The sequence below is a fragment of the Bos javanicus genome, chromosome 3 (assembly GCF_032452875.1).
Source record: "Bos javanicus breed banteng chromosome 3, ARS-OSU_banteng_1.0, whole genome shotgun sequence".
In the NCBI taxonomy this organism is placed as follows: domain Eukaryota; kingdom Metazoa; phylum Chordata; class Mammalia; order Artiodactyla; family Bovidae; genus Bos; species Bos javanicus.
Genome location: NC_083870.1, coordinates 100237674 through 100259266, shown reverse-complemented (window position 1 = coordinate 100259266; position 21593 = coordinate 100237674). Strand labels below are relative to the sequence as shown.

Sequence of the window (21593 nt, the reverse complement as noted above, 5' to 3'; positions counted from 1 at the left end):
GGCAAATTAATAGAGACAAAAAGTAGAATAGAGGTTACCAGGACCTGTGGGATAGGGAGAATGGAGGAATTACTGTCTAAAAGGTACTGAGTTTCTGTTAGGGATGATGACAAATTCTGGAAATGGATAGTGGTATTGGTTGCACAACATCATGAATTTACTTAACGCCACTGAACTGCATACTTAAAATGGTTAAAATTATAAATCTTATATTTTGTATATATTAGAACAATTTTTTTACCTGCACAATCATAATCTTTTCCTTTTGTTTTCCTACACAGGACCAAATAAATGGCTAAGGTGATTCCCACTAAAATCGTCCTGACATAGAAAAAGCACTCTTCTCCTGATGACAGTGCAACAGTTTTCAAAGTGTGTTCCACAAACCCGCAAGAGCCCCTGAGACTTTTTTCAGGGAACATAAAAATCAAAACTATTTCCATATTAGTATTTCCTTTTTTACTTAGTTATGGTTCACTGAGAGTGTATAAGTATACTGGATAAAAGATAAATAAAAGCAGTGGAATCAAACTGTACTATTTTATCAGTCTAGTCACTCAATTCTTTATTATATCACACATCTGAGTTTTACAAAAAAGTCAGTTGGACTCAAAAATGTCCTACATAAAGTAGTAAAATATTTTATTACATCGCTATATTTATTTTATTATTAAAATATACATACCTAAAATTTTATAAACCTTGACCTTAATATCTTTTTAATATTCTGTGTGACAAAATGAAAAATACATATAAAGCAGTTCTGCACAACGTAATATGACAGTTATGTTGAAGAAAAACACTTAAGTGACTGACTTGCAAGCTATTGTCTCCACAGAATTCTATTTTTAACTTTAAAAATGGCTAACAAACTATAATTATTAAGGGTATTTAGCAGACATTTTTCTTAAAAATAAAGGCTCTCACTTTACAGAAAACTATGAATAGTATTTGCAGCCATTATAACAAAATTGAGCTTTCAAAAGAATATTACAACTTCTGAAAAACTTGAAAGCTTCCCAATACTTTAAAACTTTTCTACCGAGGTCAACAGTGGTATTAAGATGATTACTTAATATTGCAGAATTAAATGTGAAAACATGTGGAAGACCTACCTAATTAAGTCAGCCAATATTCTCAAAAAGTCCGCTACAGGCTGACTGTGTGTATTGTGTATGACCGGGCCATCCAGTCCCTGCTTCACCTGCACCTTATTCACATGACTGATTTTGTGTTAATCATAGAATCTAATCAATCACCTGCTCCACACCAGCTAGTGATTGTTTCAATCTTTAAATCAGACTTATCTCCACTGTGATAGCTTATCAAAGGCATATGCCCCTCTGTTGGTTTCCCCGGTAACCAATGAGCCAACATGATGTGAATCACCCACCTCCCCTTCCTCCAGTAGCCATCTGCTGTCATAGGTGGGTGTAAGATTCACCCACCTATGAAACTATTGATATCTCTGTCGCTGACTCCAAGCTCTTTCTTCAGTCTTTAAGTGAGGCAAGAACAGGCAGGGCTTGCAGGCCTGCAGGGTACAGCCTAACATATACCCACAAAATTCATATGTTAAACCCTAACTCCCAATACGATGTTATTTGGAGGTGGGGGTCTCTGGGAGGTGATTAAGCCATGAGGATGTAGCCTTCATTAATGAGATCAGGATCCTTATAAAAGAAGACCCCAGAGACCTCCCTTAGTGGTCTAGACCCCTCTTCTACCACATAAGGGCTCAGAAAGCACAGCCACCTATGAATGTGAAACTGAGTTCTCACCAGATACCAAATCTGATGGCACCCTGATTATAGATTTCTCAGCCTCCAGAACTGTGAACAATAAAGCTCTGCTGTTGATAAGCTACCTTGTCTAAAATATTCTTGTTATGGTAACCCAAATGGACTACAACAAGTTATGATGTTTTAAAATCATGCATGGCTAAGAAATCCACTAAAGTACAAGACAGACCAACGGACTATAATATAATAAGAGTTTGAAAGTTGTTTGATAAGTTTGTTTTTTTTTTTTCAGCTGTGCTGTGCAGCATGGGGGATCTTATTCCCAGACCAGGGATCAAACCCACTCCCCCTGCATTGGAAGCGCAGTCTTAACCACTGAACCACCAGGAAATTCCCTTTAAGATTTATTTAGTTATTTGGCTGTGGTAGGTCTTCGTTGCTGCGTGTGGGCTGTCTGTGGCAAGCAAGGACAACTCTTCATTGCAGTGCACGGGCTTCTCATTGTGGTGGCTTCTCTTGTTGCAGATCACGGGCTCTAGCCACAAAGGCCTCAGTAGTTGCACACATGGGCTTAGTTGCTCCATGGCATGAAGGATCTTCCTGGACCAGGGACGGAACTAGTATACCTTGCACTGCAAGGTGAATTCTTAACCACTAGACCACAAAGGAAGGCGGATATGGTTTTTGATTCCACATTTCAACTAACCTTTAAGAAACTATTAAAGTTTTGCTGTAGTGTCAAGGAAGAGCTTAAACACTAATATTAATTATGTTAAAATGTTCCTCCCTTTTGCAACTACGTATCTGTATGAGACTAGATTTTTCTTCATAAACTTCAACCAAAACAACATATCACAACATATGAAAGAAGCAGATATAAGAATCCATCTGCCCTTTATTAACCAGAGATTAAAGAGATTTGAAAAAAAAAAGAAAACCAATGCCATTCTTCCAACTAAATTTGATTTAGAAATTAAATTATTTTTCACTTGAAATATTTCATTTATGTTACATGTAATAGTTTTGTTACTGTTATTTTTAAATGAATAAGGTAATCATTTTCAAATTTTGCCAGTTTTAGTTTCTAACATAGTAACAATAGATATAACTTCCATAAACAAAAACTCTTTAGGGTTACTTGAATAATGTTTAAGAGTGTAAAGGCCCCAAACCAAAAAGCTTAAGAACTGCTAATTTAATCAGGCCTGTGTTTAAAAAGTGATTTTTTTTTCTTATCACCACTTTTTGTTCATGTACAAAAGGTTTATATATAACTGAATTGTTAAACCAAAAAAAAAAGAGAGAGAGACAGAGAGCTAGGATAAAGAAGAGGCTCAGATTCTGATCTGACACCCTATTCAAAAGGCCAGATGTGTTATAGAACAAAACATGCCTCAGTGAAGGGGATCAAAATACGCCACTCTAGCATGAGCATTATTATGAGCTAAGGCAATTAAGAAACAGCAGAGGGCCTTCCCTGGTGGTTCAGTGGCCAAGACACCATGCTCCCAATGCAGGGGCCCTGGGTTCAATCCCTGGTCAGGGAACTGGAGCCTACATGTTACAACTAAGAGTTCACATGCCACAACTAAATATCCTGCATGCTGCAACTAAGACCCAGTACAGCCAAATAAATAAACATTTTTTAAATGGATTAAACAATCACACATAAGAGCTGAAACCATAAAATTGCCAGAAGAAAACAGAAGGTAAGGTCCTTGACATAAGTCTTGGTGATGGTTTTTTGGATCTGACACCAAAGCAAAGGCAACAGCAGCAAAAATCAACAACTGGGACTACATCAAACTAAAAAGCTTCTGTACAGCAAAGAAAGTCATCAACAAAATGAAAAAGCAACCAACTGAATGGGAGAAAATATTTGCAAATTATATATCTGATAAGAGATTAATATCTAAAATATATTAAAAAGTTATGCAACTCAATAGCAAAAAATCTGATAAAAAATGGGTAGAGGATCTGCACAGCCACTTTTTCAAAAAGACATACAGATAGCTGTTACATGAAAAGGTGCTCAACATCACTAATTATCAAGGAAATCCAAATAAAACTACAATAGATATCACACCTGTTAAAATGGCTATTATGAAAAAGACAAAACAGCTTCCCTGGTAGCTTAGTGGTAAAGAATCCACCTGCCAATGCATTAGACATGGGTTTGATCCCTGATCTGGGAAGATCCCACATATGCTACAGAGCAAGCACATGAGCCACACCACTGAGCCTGCGCTAGAGCCAGGAGCCACAACTACGCAGGCCCAAATGCCCTAGAGCCTGTGCTCACAGGAGAGGCAACTGTAGTAAGAAGCCCACACCGCAACTAGAGAAAAAGCCCATGCAGCAACAAAGGCCTAGAACAGCCAAAAATAAATAAACAAAACGACAAGAAATAACAAGTGTTGGCAAGGATGTGGAGAAAAGAAAGCCCTCATGAATTGTCAGTAAGGACTCTAAACTGGTACAGCAACTATAGCAAACAGTACGAAGGTTCCTTAAAAAATGAAAAATAGAACTGATGTACAAACCAGCATCTCCACTTCTGGGTATTTACCCAAAAACAAAGAGAATATTCACTCAAAAAGACAGAAGGAGCCCCATGTACACTGCAGCATTATTTACAATAGCCAAGATACAGAAACAATCTAAATCTCCACAGATGGACGCACAGATAACGAAAACATATACAATGGAGGGAATTCCCTGGAGGTCCAGTGGTTAGGACTCAGTGCTTTCAGGCTTTCACTGCTCTGTGGCCTGGGTTCGATCCCTGGTCAGGGATCTTAATTCCATAAGCCACATGGCACAGCCAAATATATATATATATATATATATATATATATATATACACACACACACACACACACACACATATATAATGGAATATTATTCAGTCATAAAAAGAAAATAACCATGCCATTTGTGGCAACATGGACGGACCTTGAAGGCATTATGCTGAGTGAAATAAGACAGACAGACAAATACTCTATGATCTCACTTGTATGTAGAATCTGAAAGAAAAAGAAAAAAACATAACTCATAGAACAGATTGGTGACTGCCAGAGGCAAGGAATGAGAGTCGAGCAAAATGGGTGAAGGTAGTGAAAAGATACAAACTTCCAGGTATAAAATAAATAAGTCCTGGAAATGTAACATACAGCATGATGACCACAGTCAATAATACTATATAGTATATTCGAAAGTTACTAGGAGAAAAAGTCTTAAAAGTTATCATCATGAGAAAAAAATTTCTAACTATACATGGTGATAGATGTTAACTAGACTTACTGTGATCACTTCACAACATATACATATATCAAATCATTATACTGCATATCTGAAACTAACATAATGTTATGTATCAATTATAGTCCAATTTAAAAGAAAAAATATGGCATATGAGCTCTTAGGCCTAACTGCTGCTTTGGGTTTTCACTTTTCTGTGACACTCCTGTGCACGAGGGGTAAACCTTTTCCTTTCTTTCCTTTCCTTTCTAATCTGGCAATTGTGAATTTAATTTGAAATCCCCAGTAACTGAACATATAAAGGTAGATAAAAAGGTTTTTTTCTTACCTAGATGTGACACAGTGGACACCAAAAATATTTATTAGACATTAACAGGATATTTAAGTTACCACCAAACCAGACCTAAGTAACATATGCAGAACCAAAAGGTAAACATAAAAGCAGTCATCTCGGTATTTGGAAAAAAGTCCCTAGGACCTCTGGATTAGTCAACTGTTACTGGCAGTTTAGTATAACTAGAGATGGCAAACTAGTAGATCAGAAACTTTTTAACTTAATAAAGACAAAGAAGAAACAAACTACTACTAATTCATGTTTCCTCTTTACAGTTAACTCATTTAAGCTATATTTAGATATTGATTCTGATCAATCACCTAAAAGAAAGGAACTAGCAATGCGTTCTTTAAATCTTTCTGTATCAACCTCTTACATTTGTTTTTTTAAATTCTATCTTCTACAAATATCCTTGACCTAAAAATTCTCAGTTTAAGAAAAATGTTTCATTTATATAAAACTTTGCCATATGTTATTGAGAGTACTGTGTAAATAATACCAAGTAAATAAAGAAATTATCTTGTGAAGTATTGTCAAAGGCTTCCCTTGTAGCTCAGTTGGGAAAGAATCTGCCTGCAATGCAGGAGACCAGGGTTCAATTCCTGGGTCGGGAAGATCCACTGGAGAAGGAAATGGCAACCCACTCCAGTATTCTTGCCTGGAAAATCTCATGGACAGAGGAGCCTGGCAGGCTACAGTCCATGGGGTCACAAAAGTTGGACACGACTTAGCAACTAAACCACCACCTCCACTGTCAAAGGCAAACAATGTTATCAAGTACACATAACAGACCTGAAATATTTCATCAGATGATAAATTCTGACTACCTAAATGAAGTTTTAACCATGGTACTTTAGATGACCATTTTATTAAAAAATTACTCTGAATTTCTGGCAACATGAAAGCAGCAGTTACTAACCACTGCTAAGGAACCAGGGAACAAGAGAAAAATTCCCAGTACATGTATTTGTGAATAATCTGAAATTATACAAGGTTTTAAATACAAAAGTGAGTGAAGTTGCTCAGTCGTGTCCGACTCTTTGCAACCCCATGGACTGTAGCCTACCAGGTTTCTCCGTCCTTGGGATTTTCCAGGCAAGAATACTGGAGTGGGTTGCCATTTCCTTCTCCAGGGGATCTTCCTGACCCAGGAATCAAATCTGGGTCTCCCGCATTGTAGGCAGACGCTTTACCGTCTGAGCCACCAGGGAGGGTTGAAGAAATACAAAACTAATAAAACTAAATAATTCTATTAAAATTCAGTCCCTAGGGACTTCGCTGGTGGTCCAGTGTTTAAGAATCCGCCTTCCAATGCAGGGGACATGGGTTCGATCCCTGGTCAGGGAACTAATATCCCACATGCCAAGGGGCAACTAAGCCCATGCACCACAAACCACAGAGTCCACAAATTACAACTACCGTGAAGCCATAGCACTACAACAAAGATCCTGTGTGCCACAACTAAGACCCGATGCAATCAAAAATATATAAATAAATGTTAAATAAATAATGATAAATAAAAATACAGTTCCTAAAACTGATAAACCTATTTCATTTTAGATAACTTTTTAAAAAGAACTAGAACTACTGTGGATGCTGATACAATGTTAGATATAGAAAAATGCTTAGAAAAGAATAACTGGTGGATCAGACTATCCAGAGGAAAAAAACAACTATTCAGAAGGAAGAAAAAAAATTTTACTTAAATCCTCAGCTTTTTGAAAACCTAAAAATAAAATTATGAAAACAGGAGATAAAGAAACAAAAACATTTCATCTTTCTAAAAGAAAAACAATTGACACCTTTAACCAACTTCTTTTTCAAAGATAATGATTAAACACAACCCCCCACCCCCAGCTGCCACACTCCAATCCAGACTTCACAGGCTATTTGGCATACAACACTGAATTGCAGCACAATTTTGTTCATGCATGAACAAATGCTATTTTTCTCCACTGAAATTTTCTCTCTGTAGCATGCTCATTAGTGACACTGACCCTTTCCTATGTCCCAAAAAACAACCTGCTTTGTGAGATAAATTCCAATCCCAAATCAGATATTGCTGACAAAACTAATCTCTGAATGAAAACAGGACATAAGCCAATCACAACACAGAATTTCATTTGTACGTTATTGACATTGAGACAGAAAACTGCAATTTCCAGCAAGTACTTCTAGTTCAGCTTCTTGGCTCAGTAAAATTGAAGTTATGATTTTATCTTTAGAAACATATGTTATTTTCTTAAAAGTATATTGTTTATTTTTTTCTTTGAAAATGTATTTTTCTGAAAGACTGTCTCATAAGCAAAAACAAAAAAAATTAACAGTTAATACAAGTAGCATTTAATTAATAATTAAAAGTTAAAATATTTATGTTGTGGAGATGGAAACGGCAATCCACTCCAGTATTCTTGCCTGGAGAATCCCATGGACAGAGGAGCCTGGTGGGCTACAGTCCGTGGGGTCGCAAAGAGTCAGACTTTGTGACTAAATAGCAGCAGCAGAGACTCTTCTGCCTAGAAAAGCTTTCTGTACTACTTGTTTTGTCCAGAGTTCCAGGTTAGAATTGGGAAAAACAGCAGAACCATGGGTGTTAGGAGTCTTCAGACTGGAAAGATTTTGCAGATATTGAGACTATCTCCTGTGGACAGAAAATCCTTATAGTATTTTCTGTGTGTTGTAAACATAAGGCATTTCATACTTTCAAAATTGTTAGTCTGAGTGCTTTCACTATCGCAAGACTCCTTAAAGTTGAATGTGGGATTGATCTTCATGTTCTTCTTTTACTCTCATTTGCACCTCAGATAAAATGCTAAATAAACCTCGGACTTTTTTAATATTAAAAAAAAACCATTTAGGTTGAAATAGTAATGTGATTTCTGTTCCCTTTGTTCCTTTCCCCAACCTAGAGACAAGAGTTCCTTCAGATTTCAATTTATTTTGACACTGACTTTATTTTTTTGTCCACTCACATGATATAATTTAGGTAAATAGCAATTCCTTCAGTTAAAATTAATTGCTTTGAAGATTCCAATAATATCTTTCTGATAGCAATGAATTCATTATATTTCTAAGGACTTCTCCATTGGAAAATATGATGATTATAACATGATAAGTTTTAGACATATTCCATTCAACTAACAGAATACTATTTCTTAGTATTGCTCACAAACACATAGAACGCTACAGGTCTAAAATAAAATCTCCAAGCTTGGCCATAATCTAGTAATGTAACCTTGAACAATCCTCTTAAACTCTTTTGTCTTACCTATAAAATGTTTGATTACATCTAAATAGTTCCTCCTGTCCTTGTACTTGACTGTCCAAGAAAGACAGTATCTTAGGTAGATTTCATTTAAAGTTTGCTGTGTACCATGAATCATACTCCCAACTGGTACACTAAATGCAATTATGAAGACCATAAAGTATTTTTAGGTATTTATTAAAAAAAAAAAAAACAGAACCAAAAAAATAGCACTAAAATTTTTGAAATAACAACAGAACTGAAGACAACTAGGATTGGACATTAGGGGGAAAGAGGAATTAGCAAGACAGAGGAGGGAACTCCTTCCAACTTATTGCATCTGACACCAATACCAGAAAAAGACAACAAAAGAGAAGAAAACTATGGATCCAATATCCCAACAGGAACAAAGATACAAAAATCCTCAACTAAATACTAGCAAACCAATTCCAACAAAACATAAAAAGGATCATACACCATGACTAGGTGAGATTTGGTCCAGGAATGCAAGGTTGGTTCAACAAACAGAAATCAATGACATATACCTTATTAACAAAATAAAAGAATAAAGGTTTAGTCATCACAATAGATGCAGAAAAAGCACTTGACAAAAATCAAACAATCTTTCAACATAAAAACACTCAACAAACTAGGAGCAGAAGGGATTTTCCTCAACCTGATAATGCAGTGGTCCCCAACCTTTTTGGCACCAGGGACCAGTTTCATGGAAGACAATTTTTCTGTGGAAGGGAGGGAGGGCAGGGAAATATGTTTTAGGCAGTCATACAAGCAGTGGGGGATTATGGGGAGCTGCAGATAAAGCTTGGCTTGCTCATCTGTTGCTCACTTCCTGTTGTGCAGCCTAGTTCCTAACAGGAACTTAAAAAAAAAAGTGTAAGCCTCCTATAATCATATCCCCAAAGAAACCACTATTAACAATTGAGTTAGTAAAGAAAAAGTCAAATGAATTCCTATACACTAGCAATTAATAATCAAAACCGAAATTAAGTAAACAATTATCTGGTGGCTCAGTGGTGACCAGTCTGCCTACCAACGCAGTTGACATGGGTTCGATCCCTGATCTGGGAAGATCCCACACACTGCGGAGCAACTAGGCCTGTGTGCTACAACAATTGAGCCTGTATTCTACAGCTGGGGAGCCATACCACTGAGCCCACATGCCACAGCTACTAAAGCCCACATGCCCTGGAGCCCGTGCTCCACAATAAGAGAAGCCACGGCAATGAGAAACCTGTGCACCGCAACTAGAGAACAGTCTCCACTCACCGCAACTAGAGTAGACCCTGCTTACTGCAACTAGAAAAAAGTCTGTAGCAATGAAGACCCAGCACAGTCAAAAGTCAATAAATAAATAAAAAATTTAGAAAACAATTCTACCTAGACTAGCCCCCACAGGGAATAAAATATTGAACAGACATTTCAGCAAAGAAGATATACAAATGTCCAATATGCACATGAAAAATGCTCAACTTCACTAGTCATCAAGCAAACGTAAGTCAAAACTACACTGAGATACTACTTCACATCTGCTAGAATGTCTACAATAAAAACGACAGATAACAGTATTGATGAGGATGCAGAAGAAATGGAACCGTCGTACGTTGCTGGCAAGGATGTAAGATCATGCAGCAGCCACTGTGGAAAACAGTTTGGCAGTTCCTCAAAAAAACATAAAGTTACCATATGACTCAGCAATTCCACTCCAAGGTATTTACCCAAGAAAACTGAAAATTAAAAATTCTGCACATGTATGTTCATAGCAGCATTCTTCGTAAGAGCTGAAAAGTAGAAACAACCCAAATATCTATCAACTGATGAAGGAGGACCAAATGTGTGTTCAGTCAGTCATGTCTGACTCTTTGCAATCCCATGAACTGTAGCCCACCAGGCCTCTCTGTCCATGGAATTTTCCAGGCAAGAATACTGGAGTGGGGTGCCACTTCCTTATCCAGGATCTTTCCAACCCAGTGATCGAACCTATATCTCTTGTGTCTCCTGTATTGGCAGGCGGATTCTTTACCACTTAAACAAATGTGGTAGATACATAAAGTGGAATATTACTCAGCCATAAGAAAAAATGAAGTACTGATATATGCTACAAATAGATGAACTTTGAAAACATTTTGCTATCAAACACAAATGACTATATACTGCATCATTCCATTTATATGAAATGTCCAGAACAGGCAAATCCATAGAGACAGGAGTAGGTCAGTGGTTGCTATGGGCTTGGGTAAGCAGAATAGGGAGTAACTGCTAAGGCTACAAGGTTTACAACATTTTGGAGGGGTGCTCTGTGCTACATGCAGCATGTGGGATCTTAGTTCCCATGTCTCCTGCAGTAGAAATGCAGACTCTTAACCACTGGACACCAGGGAAATTCCTACATTTTTTGGTGTTCTGGAATTAGTTGGCTGCATAACTTTATGAATATATTAAAAGCTACTGAACTGTGTATTTTAAAATGATGACTATAACAGCATGTGAATTATATCTCAATAATAGAAAAGAAAGCAAACAAAGTTACTTTTAAAATTCCAATTTAAAAGACTTATATCAGGCCATTTTAATAGACCTTCTGTAACCTCATAACAAAGAAAATATAAAAATACACACACATAACGACCAATCACAGAAAGAGTGATGTGTTTCAATTCAAGCCTTACCTTCAACCCAGCACTGCTGCTGTTGCTGCTAAGTCGCTTCAGTCGTGTTCAACTCTGTGCGACCCCGTAGACGGCAGCCCACCAGGCTCCCCCGTCCCTGGGATTCTCCAGGCAATAACACTGGAGTGGGTTGCCATTTCCTTCTCCAATGTATGAAAGTGAAAAGTGAAAATGAAGTCGCCAGTACTACAATTGTATATATGACAGAAAAACTACCTGGTCTTGATCCTTTTCAGTTATACTTAATTGTATGTCTGGCTGTTCCTTTTCAGATTCCTTGCCAAACTTTTCTTCCCCTGCCACTGCTTTTTAAATCTCCCAAATTTCCTTTTTATTTTCCCCCAGAGGCTCCATCTCCTAAAATACTTTGTCTCTTCATAACTTTCAGAAGGAAGAATCATTCCACAGCATTTCACTCTGTACATGTCTTTAAGATTCATTTATATTGATACATGTATTGTTGTTGTTCAGCTGCTCAATCATGTCTGACTCTTTATAACCCCATGGACTATAGCACGCCAGGCTTCCCTGTCCTTCACCATCTCCTGGAGCTTGTTCAAACTCATGTCCATTGAGTCAGTGATGCCATCCAATCATCTTGTCTTCTGCTATTCCCTTCTCCTCCTGCCTTCAGTCTTTCTCAGCAACATGGTCTTTTCTCATGAGTCAGCTCTTTGCATCAGGTTTTCACTGAAGTATTGGACCTTCAGCTTCAGCATCATTCCTTCCAATGAATACTCAGGACTGATTTCCTTTTGGATTGATTAGTTTGATCTCCTTGCAGTCCAGGGGACTCTGAAGAGTCTTCTCCAACACCACAGTTCAAAAGCATCAATTCTTCAGCGCTCAGCCTTCTTCATGGTCCAACTCTCACATCTATACATGACCACTGGAAAAACCATAGCTTTGACTACATGGACCTTTGTCGGCAAAGTAATGTCTCTGCTTTTTTAATATGCTGTCTAGGTTGGTCATAACTTTTCTTCCAAGGAGCAAACATCTTTTAATTTCATGGCTACAGTCACCATCTACAGTGATTTTGGAGGCCAAGAAAATAAAGTCTGTCACTGTTTCCATTGTTTCCCCAACTACTTGCCAGGAAGTGATGGGACTGGATGCCATGATCTTGGTTTTTTGAATGTTGAGTTTTAAGCCAACTTTTTCACTCTCCTCTTTCACCTTCATCAACAGGCTCTTTAATTCCTCTTCGCTTTCCGCAGTAAGGGTGGTGTCATCTGCATCTCTGAGGTTATTGGTATTTCTCCCAGCAACCTCGATTCTAGTTTGTGATTTATCCAGCCTGGAACTTGGCATAATGTATTCTGCATATAAGTTAAATAAGCCAGGCAACAATATACAGCCTTAATGTACTCCCTTCCCAATTTGGAACCAGTCCAATTGTTCCATGTCTGGTTCTAACAGTTGCTTCTTGACCTGCATACATGTTTCTCAGGAGGCAGGTAAGGTGGTCTGGTATTCCCATCTCTTTAAGAATTTTTTCCACAGTTTGTTGTGATCCACATAGTCAAAGGCCTTAGCATAGTCAATGAAGCAGATGTTTTTCTGGAATTCTCTTGCTTTTTCTATGATCCAATGGATGTTGGCAATTACATGGAGCTGTGGTTATTTTCACTGTTCCCTACTACTACATAAATATTCTACAATTCCTTCACTCTATTATTGATGCCTTTTGAGCAGTTTGCAGTTTTTTGCTTTAACAAATAATATTGCTACGAATTTTCTCATATTGTTACACATACAAACTCTGGCCCACCTTTTCAAGTTTCCCTAGGGTATACACTATGTCAGATACTTCTAAACCATCTTCTAAATTGGAGTTTCAAGTGATACTCCACTCCCCACAGCAGTACATGAGAGTTTCCATTATTCCACCTCCTTACCAAAATGACAAGTATAATGTATTATTTGAGGTTTTAATTTGCTTTTCCATGACTAAGATTAAAGACTTCTTCATGTTTATAGTTCACTTGCATTTCTTCTTCTATGAATTTCCAGTCCACTATCATTATTATTGGTTTATAAAATATTATTTGTGTATCTGCATATTAATTCTTTAAAATACACATATTTTATTTATTTTTGGCTGCGCCAGGTCTTAACTGTGGCAAGAGGGCTCAGTAGCTGCCCCGAGGCATGTGGGATCTTAGTTCCCCCACAGGGATTGAATCTGCATTCCCTGCATTGCAAGGCAGATTCTTAACCACTGGACCACCAGGGAAGTCCCTATTCTTTTTAGTTAAGTGTTTTACAAACATTTTCTCCTAGATGATAGGGTATATTTCATTTCATGTTTTCTTTTAACAACTGCACATTTTTTAATTTTGATAATAGATATATTTGTTAGTATTTTCCTTTATCATTCAAATTACAAATTATTTCTAAAAGTTTTTCATATTTACATCTTTAACTACTACAGAGCAACTAACACTTTCACTCTCTTACTTGTATATATGCTGTGAATAGAAATTCCATTGTTTTCATATAGATATCCCATTGTTTCATTACCATTTAGATTGTTTAGTCAGTCCATTATTTCCTCACTCATCTGCAAAACTCTCACTGTCATATATTAAATTTCCTTACATGAAGAGGTTCTGTTTCTGGCCTCTATTCTGCTCCATTGTGGTCTATTCTGTGCCAATATTACAGTGTTCAAATAGTATGGCTTTAGAAGTCACACTATCTAAAAAATTCTCCTAATTTTTATTGGCAGTTTGCTCTCCTATGTAAATTTTGAACAGAGGTTGTCAAGTTAAATGAAATATCCTATTATTAAATAGAATTGTACTGAACTTATAAATTAATTTGGAAAGAACTAATGTTTTTTATGATACTGAGTCTTCCTGTTCATTAATACGGTATCCCAATTTATTTAGATCTTTTCTAATGTCTTTCAATAAAATTTTATAGTCTTCTCCATAAAAGGTCATGAATATCTTGTGCTGATTTTGTTCCTAGGTATTTTTTAAATTGCTGTTGCTGCTATAGTAAATTATATCTTTTTAAAATTATATTTGTTGTGAAAACAAGTGTCCATCAACAGACTGATAGATAAACAAAAAGTAATATATACATATAAAGGAACAATATTCAACCACAAAAAGGAATGAAGTTCTGATACACGCTACAAAATGGATAAATCTTGGAAACATCATGCCAAATGAAATAAACCAGACATAAAAGGACAAAAATTTATGATTCCATTTATACAAAATACCCAGAACATTCAAATGCATAATTATTTTTCTAGACTCTAGAAGAGTTTATCTAAAGTTATAATTATTCATGAATGTTTGCTAGAACTAACTTGTAAAGTCTGAACTCATAAGTCTGATAAGGGTGGCTACTATTAAAAACAAACAAAACAGAAAATAACACAAGTGTTGGTGAGGATCTAGAGAAGCTGGAACCCTTCTGTTGGTGCACTGTTGGTAGGACTGTAAAATGGTCCAACCACTAGGGAAAACAGTATGGAGGTACCTCAAAAAATTAAAAATAGAAATACCATTTGCAGGACTTCTCTGGAGATACAGTGGTTAAGACTCTGCACATCCACTGCCAGGGTCACAGGTCAATCCCTGGTCAGGGAACCAAGATCCCACATGATGTGCAGTACAGCACCCGAAAATTTAAAAATTAAAAGAAAAAAATAAATAAGTAAAAAAGAATTTAAAAAGAAATACCATTTGATCCAACAATTCCAATCTGAGTATATATCCAAAAGAATTGAAAGCAAGGTCTCAAAAGAGATACTGGACACCTACCTTCACAACGCACTATTCATAATTGCCACCAGTGAAAAGAACCCTAATGTCCCCTGAGAGATGAATGGATAAAGAAAATGTGGCATATACATACAATGAAATATTAGCCTTAAAAAGGAAGGAAAACATGTCACAGTCCACAAAATAGATGAATCCGGAGAAGGCAATGGCACCCCACTCCAGTACTCTTGCCTGGAAAATCCTATGGATGCAGGAGCCTGGTAGGCTGGAGTCCATGGGGTCGATACAGTAGGACACGACTGAGAGACTTCACTTTCACTTCTCACTTTCATGCATTGGAGAAGGAAATGGCAACCCACTCCAGTGTTCTTGCCTGGAGAATCCCAGGGACGGGGGAGCCTGGTGGGCTGCTGTCTATGGGGTCGCACAGAGTTGGACACGACTGAAGTGACTTAGCAACAACAGCAAGGATTATAGGAAGTGAATAAGCACTCATAAATAGACAAACACTGTATGATTCTTCTTATATGAGGTATCTCAAGTAGTCAAATTCATAGTAACATGAAGTAGAATCACGGTTACCAGGTGCCAAGGTGAGGCAGAAAAGGGAGTTGTTTAATGGGTATAGCATTTCAGATCTGCAAGATGAAAAAGTCCTGGAGATATGTTCTATAATAATGTGAATATGATTAACTCTACTGAATTACACACTTAAAAATGGTTAAGCTGGTAAATTTCTAAAGTTTTTTTTTTTAATCATGATTTTAAAAAATATATGGACCTGGAATTGTTTTTAGTAGGGTATATTTCTTTAATCACTAATTCAATTTCTTTTATGGTTAAAGACTATAAAGATTTTTAATTTCTTCTCAAATCAGTAAGTTTTTCATAGTTGTTTTCAAAATGTGCTTTCCCTATGGAAGCTACCTTTACACAGCTCATTAAATTGTTTTATCTTTACTTCTTTGCAGTTACCAGATGAGTCCTATATTACAAAGTATCAAGTACTCATTTGAAGCCACAATCTATTACATACTGACTTGATCTAAAAATGAGACAGACTGCAACGGTGACTACTTTGCAGAAATTTACAGACAGCAATTATCAGTTCAGTTCAGTTGCTCAGTCGTGTCCGACTCTTTGCGACCCCATGAATCGCAGCACGCCAGGCCTCCCTGTCCATCACCAACTCCCGGAGTTCACTCACTCACGTTCACTGAGTCAGTGATGCCATCCAACCATCTCATCCTCTGTTGTCCCCTTCTCCTCCTGCCCCCAATCCCTCCCAGCATCAGAGTCTTTTCCAATGAGTCAACTCTTCACATGAGGTGGCCAAAGTACTGGAGTTTCAGCTTTAGCATCATTCCTTCCAAAGAAATCCCAGGGCTGATCTCCTTCAGAATGGACTGCTTGGACAGCAATTATAGGCATCTCCAAATATAAAACCTGATAAACAATAAATCCACACAGAACAACTCCTACTGTGAGTAATGTGAGATCATACTTACTAAATCCTTTCTGATGTGTTCTTGAAGATTCCTTAATGTAAAATATTCTATATTTAAATGTTTCTTCCACTAAAACAATAGAAGGAAAGTGTCAAGACTGGAGGAAAGGAAATTTAAACCTACTTCAAGGTTTACGGTGGAGAAGGCAATGGCACCCCACTCCAGTACTCTTGCCTGGAAAATCCCATGGATGGAGGAGCCTGGTGGGCTACCATCCATGGGGTCGCTAACAGTCGGACACCACTGAGCGACTTCACTTTCACTTTTCACTTTCACGCATTGGAGAAGGAAATGGCAACCCACTCCGGTGTTCTTACCTGGAGAATCCCAGGGACCGGGGAGCCTGGTGGGCTACCGTCTATGGGGTCGCACAGAGTCGGACACGACTGAAGCGACTTAGCAGCAGCAGCAGCAGCAATAGCAAGGTTTACGGAATTTTAAACCTTAAAAAGCCCTTATTTTTCACCATTTCAATTCAGCATGAAAAAAACTAATTTTCGGTGGCCTTTTCATTGTTGTTTTAAATGAAGTGTTTTCTATTAACCAACGTAAAATAATACCCGGATAAAAATTACTGTGTAAGGAGAAAAATAACCTAAGATTAATATGTAGATAAATAGACTGATTCATATTTATATTTTAAACCTGTCCTAGAAGGCCTACTAAGGAGTTCTGACAGGAAGGAAATTTCTTCCATTCCTTCTAAAGCAGTCTTGAACGCAATACACTTAAGATCTGGAAATTATGTTGAGTCCTTACGACATCTATAGATAGTCTTGGTCTTTTCACTAAAAATAAGCAAAAATAATTTTTTTTTTATCTCAGCAAAAGGCCCCAGAAACATGATATGCCACTGCTGCTGCTGAGTCGCTTCAGTCATGTCCGACTCTGTGCGACCCCACAGACGGCAGCCCACCAGGCTCCCCCGTCCCTGGGATTCTCCAGGCAAGAACACTGGAGTGGGTTGCCATTTCCTTCTCCAATGCGTGAAAGTGAAAAGTGAAAGTGAAGTCGCTCAGTTGTGTCCGACTCTTAGCGACCCCATGGACTGAAGCCTACCAGGCTCCTCCGTCCATGGGATTTTCCAGGCAAGAATACTGGAGTGGGTTGCCATTGCCTTCTCCAGAAACATGGTATACAAGACTATTATAGAGAACCTTTTCTTAATGTGGAAAATGTAAATCAAAGAAACTCCCCCAGCTGCCCAAAAAAAGACTATCCTACCTATCCTTCATGGGCTTCCCAGGTGGCTCAGTGGTAAAGAATCTGCCTGCCAATGTAGGAGACATGGGTTCAGTCCCTGGGTTGGGAAGATCCCCTGAAGAAGGAAATGGCAACTCACTCCAAGAATACTTGCCTAGGAAACCCCATGAACAGAGGAATCTGGTGGGCTACAGCCCATGGGATCACAAAAGAGTCAGACACAATTTAGCAACTAGAACAACAACAACCTATCCTTCATAGTCTAAGTTCAAATATCATCTCCAAAGTCCTTCATCCACCCATGATCTCCCTCTTCTCTTGAACTTCTAAAAGCACTTGTTGGGATCATATTTTGATAGTTGTCTATTGCTTATATTATTACTCTCCTGAGTCTGTTTTCTTAACTGAGAAATGAAAATTCGAGCAATATGTGAGGAAAATATTAAATAAGACGATTTAAATAAAATAATGCCTGACACAGTAACTACTCAATAAGTACTGTAATAGTTATTACTCTGCCATTCACCAAATTTATAACTCTGAACAGTCACCTTTGCTAAATCTCATTTTCTGCCCAGGCACCCCAAGCCTCTTGCTTTCAGGGAAGCAGTTTGAGACTGGTGCTCCCTCTCACAGCTGCACACCTTGGTGTCTCAGCGTTTGGCTTGCTGAATATTGAGCAAACCAAACGTGGCTTGGTAACAGTTCCTCTCAAACCCAAACAGTTAAAAAACCCACTCAGCGGGTGCTAAAATTAAAAAAAAAAAAAAAAATCTCATTTTCTTCACCTGTAAAGCAGAGATAATAATCCCTGTCGAATGACTGTCTATGTGTTAACAGGGGCAACCAAGACTCTTGGCTTTGAGAAGTTCTTTCATCATTATGCCTAAGACAACCCCTAGAGTACTACAGTTGATCATTACTAAATCTTTGTACAACCTATAGCACTTTTATTACTTTAATACTATAAAATAAGCACTTTATAAACATAAATTTTAATAACTGTAAGAGTTTTTACATGAATGTGTCATAATTCACTCAACTTATGTCCTCAGTGTTGAGCATCAACCACTTTCTTACCAATATCTCTACCCAGCTCCTTGCTGTTTCTTCTACCACACCAGCTCAGTACATCTCTTCAACCACGGAAAGTCATCCAACCATCTGCTTCCTCTGTTCCCATACCACAACTGCTGAGTGCTGCTAAAAAAAATTACAACGAGCTGAGAATCTGTGCCACTGCAAATCTGTAAGTCTCTAACCTTCACTGACATTCACTATCTTATTAGTAAATCCTTTATATGCCTCTGATCAGTGGCCCTTCCCATTCCACACAGTGATCACTCTATACACCTCTTCTATTACAACTGCCTTCTACCAGAGAAAAAGAAGTCTGATCTCACCCAATTTTCCAACCTACACTGTTCTTCAAACTCATCTTCTTTCAAGTGTTAGACAAAGGTTGGGTTAACAACCTGCAAACACATTACTCTCCTGTTCCATCAAATCACACCCTCCCATATATTCAATCTTATCTCTGCTTTATCACCTTCACCAAAATATCACGTGTTCAACTCTTCTGCTTTTATGATTTTTAAAATATTTACTTATTTATTTGGCTGTGCCAGGTCTTACTTATGGCATGCAAGATCTTTAGTTGGGGGCACCTAGTTTCCTGATCAGGGATCAAACTTAGGTCCCCTGCATTGGAAGCACAGAGTCTTAGCCATTGGACCACCAGGCAAGTCCCAGATTCCTCTGTCTTAAAAAAAAAAAAAAAAATATATATATATATATATATATATATATATATATATATGTTTCTCAGATCTATGTCCCTCTCTTTTGCTACCTCTCACTTTTCCTTCACAGCAAATGTTCTAAGAGTGGTCTATATTTGTAGTCTCTACACTCTCACCTCTCATCCACTCTTCAACATACTGTAATATGATTTCCAACCCATTCACTAAAGATATGTCTTGTTAAACTCTTCTCAATAACAAAATCCAACAGAAACTTTTTTATCTTCATGTCACAAACTCACCTTAGGCTTTACATGCTAAGTCATTTTTTTCTTCCTAAAAATTTCCCCAGTGATCCATCTTCTTTTCCTACCTTTCCTGCTGCTTTGAGTCTTTAATCTGATCATACTGCTTTAGCATACTATGTTTCAGGAGTTCTATACTACCTATAAGATAAAGTCCAAATTCTTTGGTTTGAAATATAAGGGCCTTCAAAGTCTGGCCCTGCTTACTTTTCTAAGCTCATTTTCCTATGACTTTTCCACAAGCACCTTTCACCCTAGCCACACCTAAATACCCACAGCTCATCCAACACACTCTCACGCCTCTGTACATAGGGTTCCCTGTACCATAGGGAACGCCCATTCCTCTGTTTCTCCTTCTCTTTCTTCCTCTCTCCCGCTTCTCTCCCCTCCCTCTCTCTCCCTCACCCTTTCTCTCCCTCTGTCTCCTCTCTTTCCCTCTCCTTTCCATTTCCCACCACACTGTCCTACCCAGCTATTTTTAAGACCCAGGTCTTACACAATTTTATCAATGAAACTTTCCCTTATACTTTTAGACCTAGGTAAGCACTACCTCCTCTTTGATTCCACAGAGCTCTGCTGAACCTTTTAACATAAAGCTTATTCATTACAGTGCAGCTGTTGACCTGTCTTTGCACTGAAACTGGAACTCCTTGAGGACACCCCTTTTCTCATTTATCTCTGTGTCTCCAGTGCTGAGTCTCCACTGATACAAGGCATTCGATAAATATTTGTTGAATGAACGCATGAGATGGTCAGCATTTAGGCTAACCATGAAGAAAAAGGGAAGATTCAAGAATAATTATGCTGAAAGAACAGCAGTAGACTTTTCTTAAGGCAGAAAAAGAAGAAAAGGTCAGTCTGGTAGAACCAAGCACACACTAGAGTTAGACAGCTTCTAACAAGTAAGATGTGCAGCTGCCTCTGGCAAAACCTCCAGCACAAGCCCCTTACCTTAACCTTGCTAACACTTCCCTACCATTGTGTCACAAAAGCACTGAATTGCAAGAAGAGTACCTGCTATATGCCAGATACTAAGCATCAGTTTGTTATATGTGTATATATGTGTGTGTGTATTTATATTTTATAATTCTTATAAAAATCTTTGTGAATTAAGTACTACTACTCCTGACAGACTTTATTTTCTTGGGCTCCAAAATCACTGCAGATGGTGACTGCAAGCCACGAAATTAAAAGACGCCTGCTCCTTGGAAGAAAAGCTATGACAAACCTAGACAGCATATTTGCCAACAAAGATCCATACAGTCAAACTTATGGTTTTTCCAGTGGTCATGTATGGATGTGAGAGTTGAATCATAAAGAAGGCTGAACACTGAAGAATTGATGCTTTTGAGCTGTGGTGTTGGAGAAGACTCTTGAGAATCTCTTGGACTGCAAGAAGATCAAACCAGTCAATCCTAAAGGAAATCAATCCTGAATATTCATTAGAAGGACTGATGCTGAAGCTCCAACACTTTGGTCACCTGATACAAAGAGCCGACTCATTAAAGACCCTGACGCTGGGAAAGATTGAAGGCAGGAGGAGAAGGGGACGACAGAGAACAAGATGGCTAGATGGCATCACCAGCTCAATGGACATGAATTTGAGCAAGCTCCAGGAGATGGTGAAGGACAGGGAAACCTGGCGTGCTGCAGACCATGGGGTCACAGAGAGTGGGACATAACTGAGCGACTGAACAACAACAATTCCCATTTCATAGATGAAGACTGTTCAATGTATTTCAGTTGTTAAGCACACAAAATTCAAACCAGCCTTCTAAAAAAGCACAATCCTCTCTCTCAAGCCATCAACTACATGAAATA

At 37.9% G+C, this 21593-nt stretch overlaps 1 protein-coding gene across 1 annotated transcript in view; it reads right to left on the bottom strand.

Moving 5' to 3' along the window:
• The window catches only part of PIK3R3 (phosphoinositide-3-kinase regulatory subunit 3), a 105567-nt gene that overhangs the window by 63267 nt on the left and 20707 nt on the right, over nt 1-21593 (bottom strand). The window lies entirely within an intron of this gene.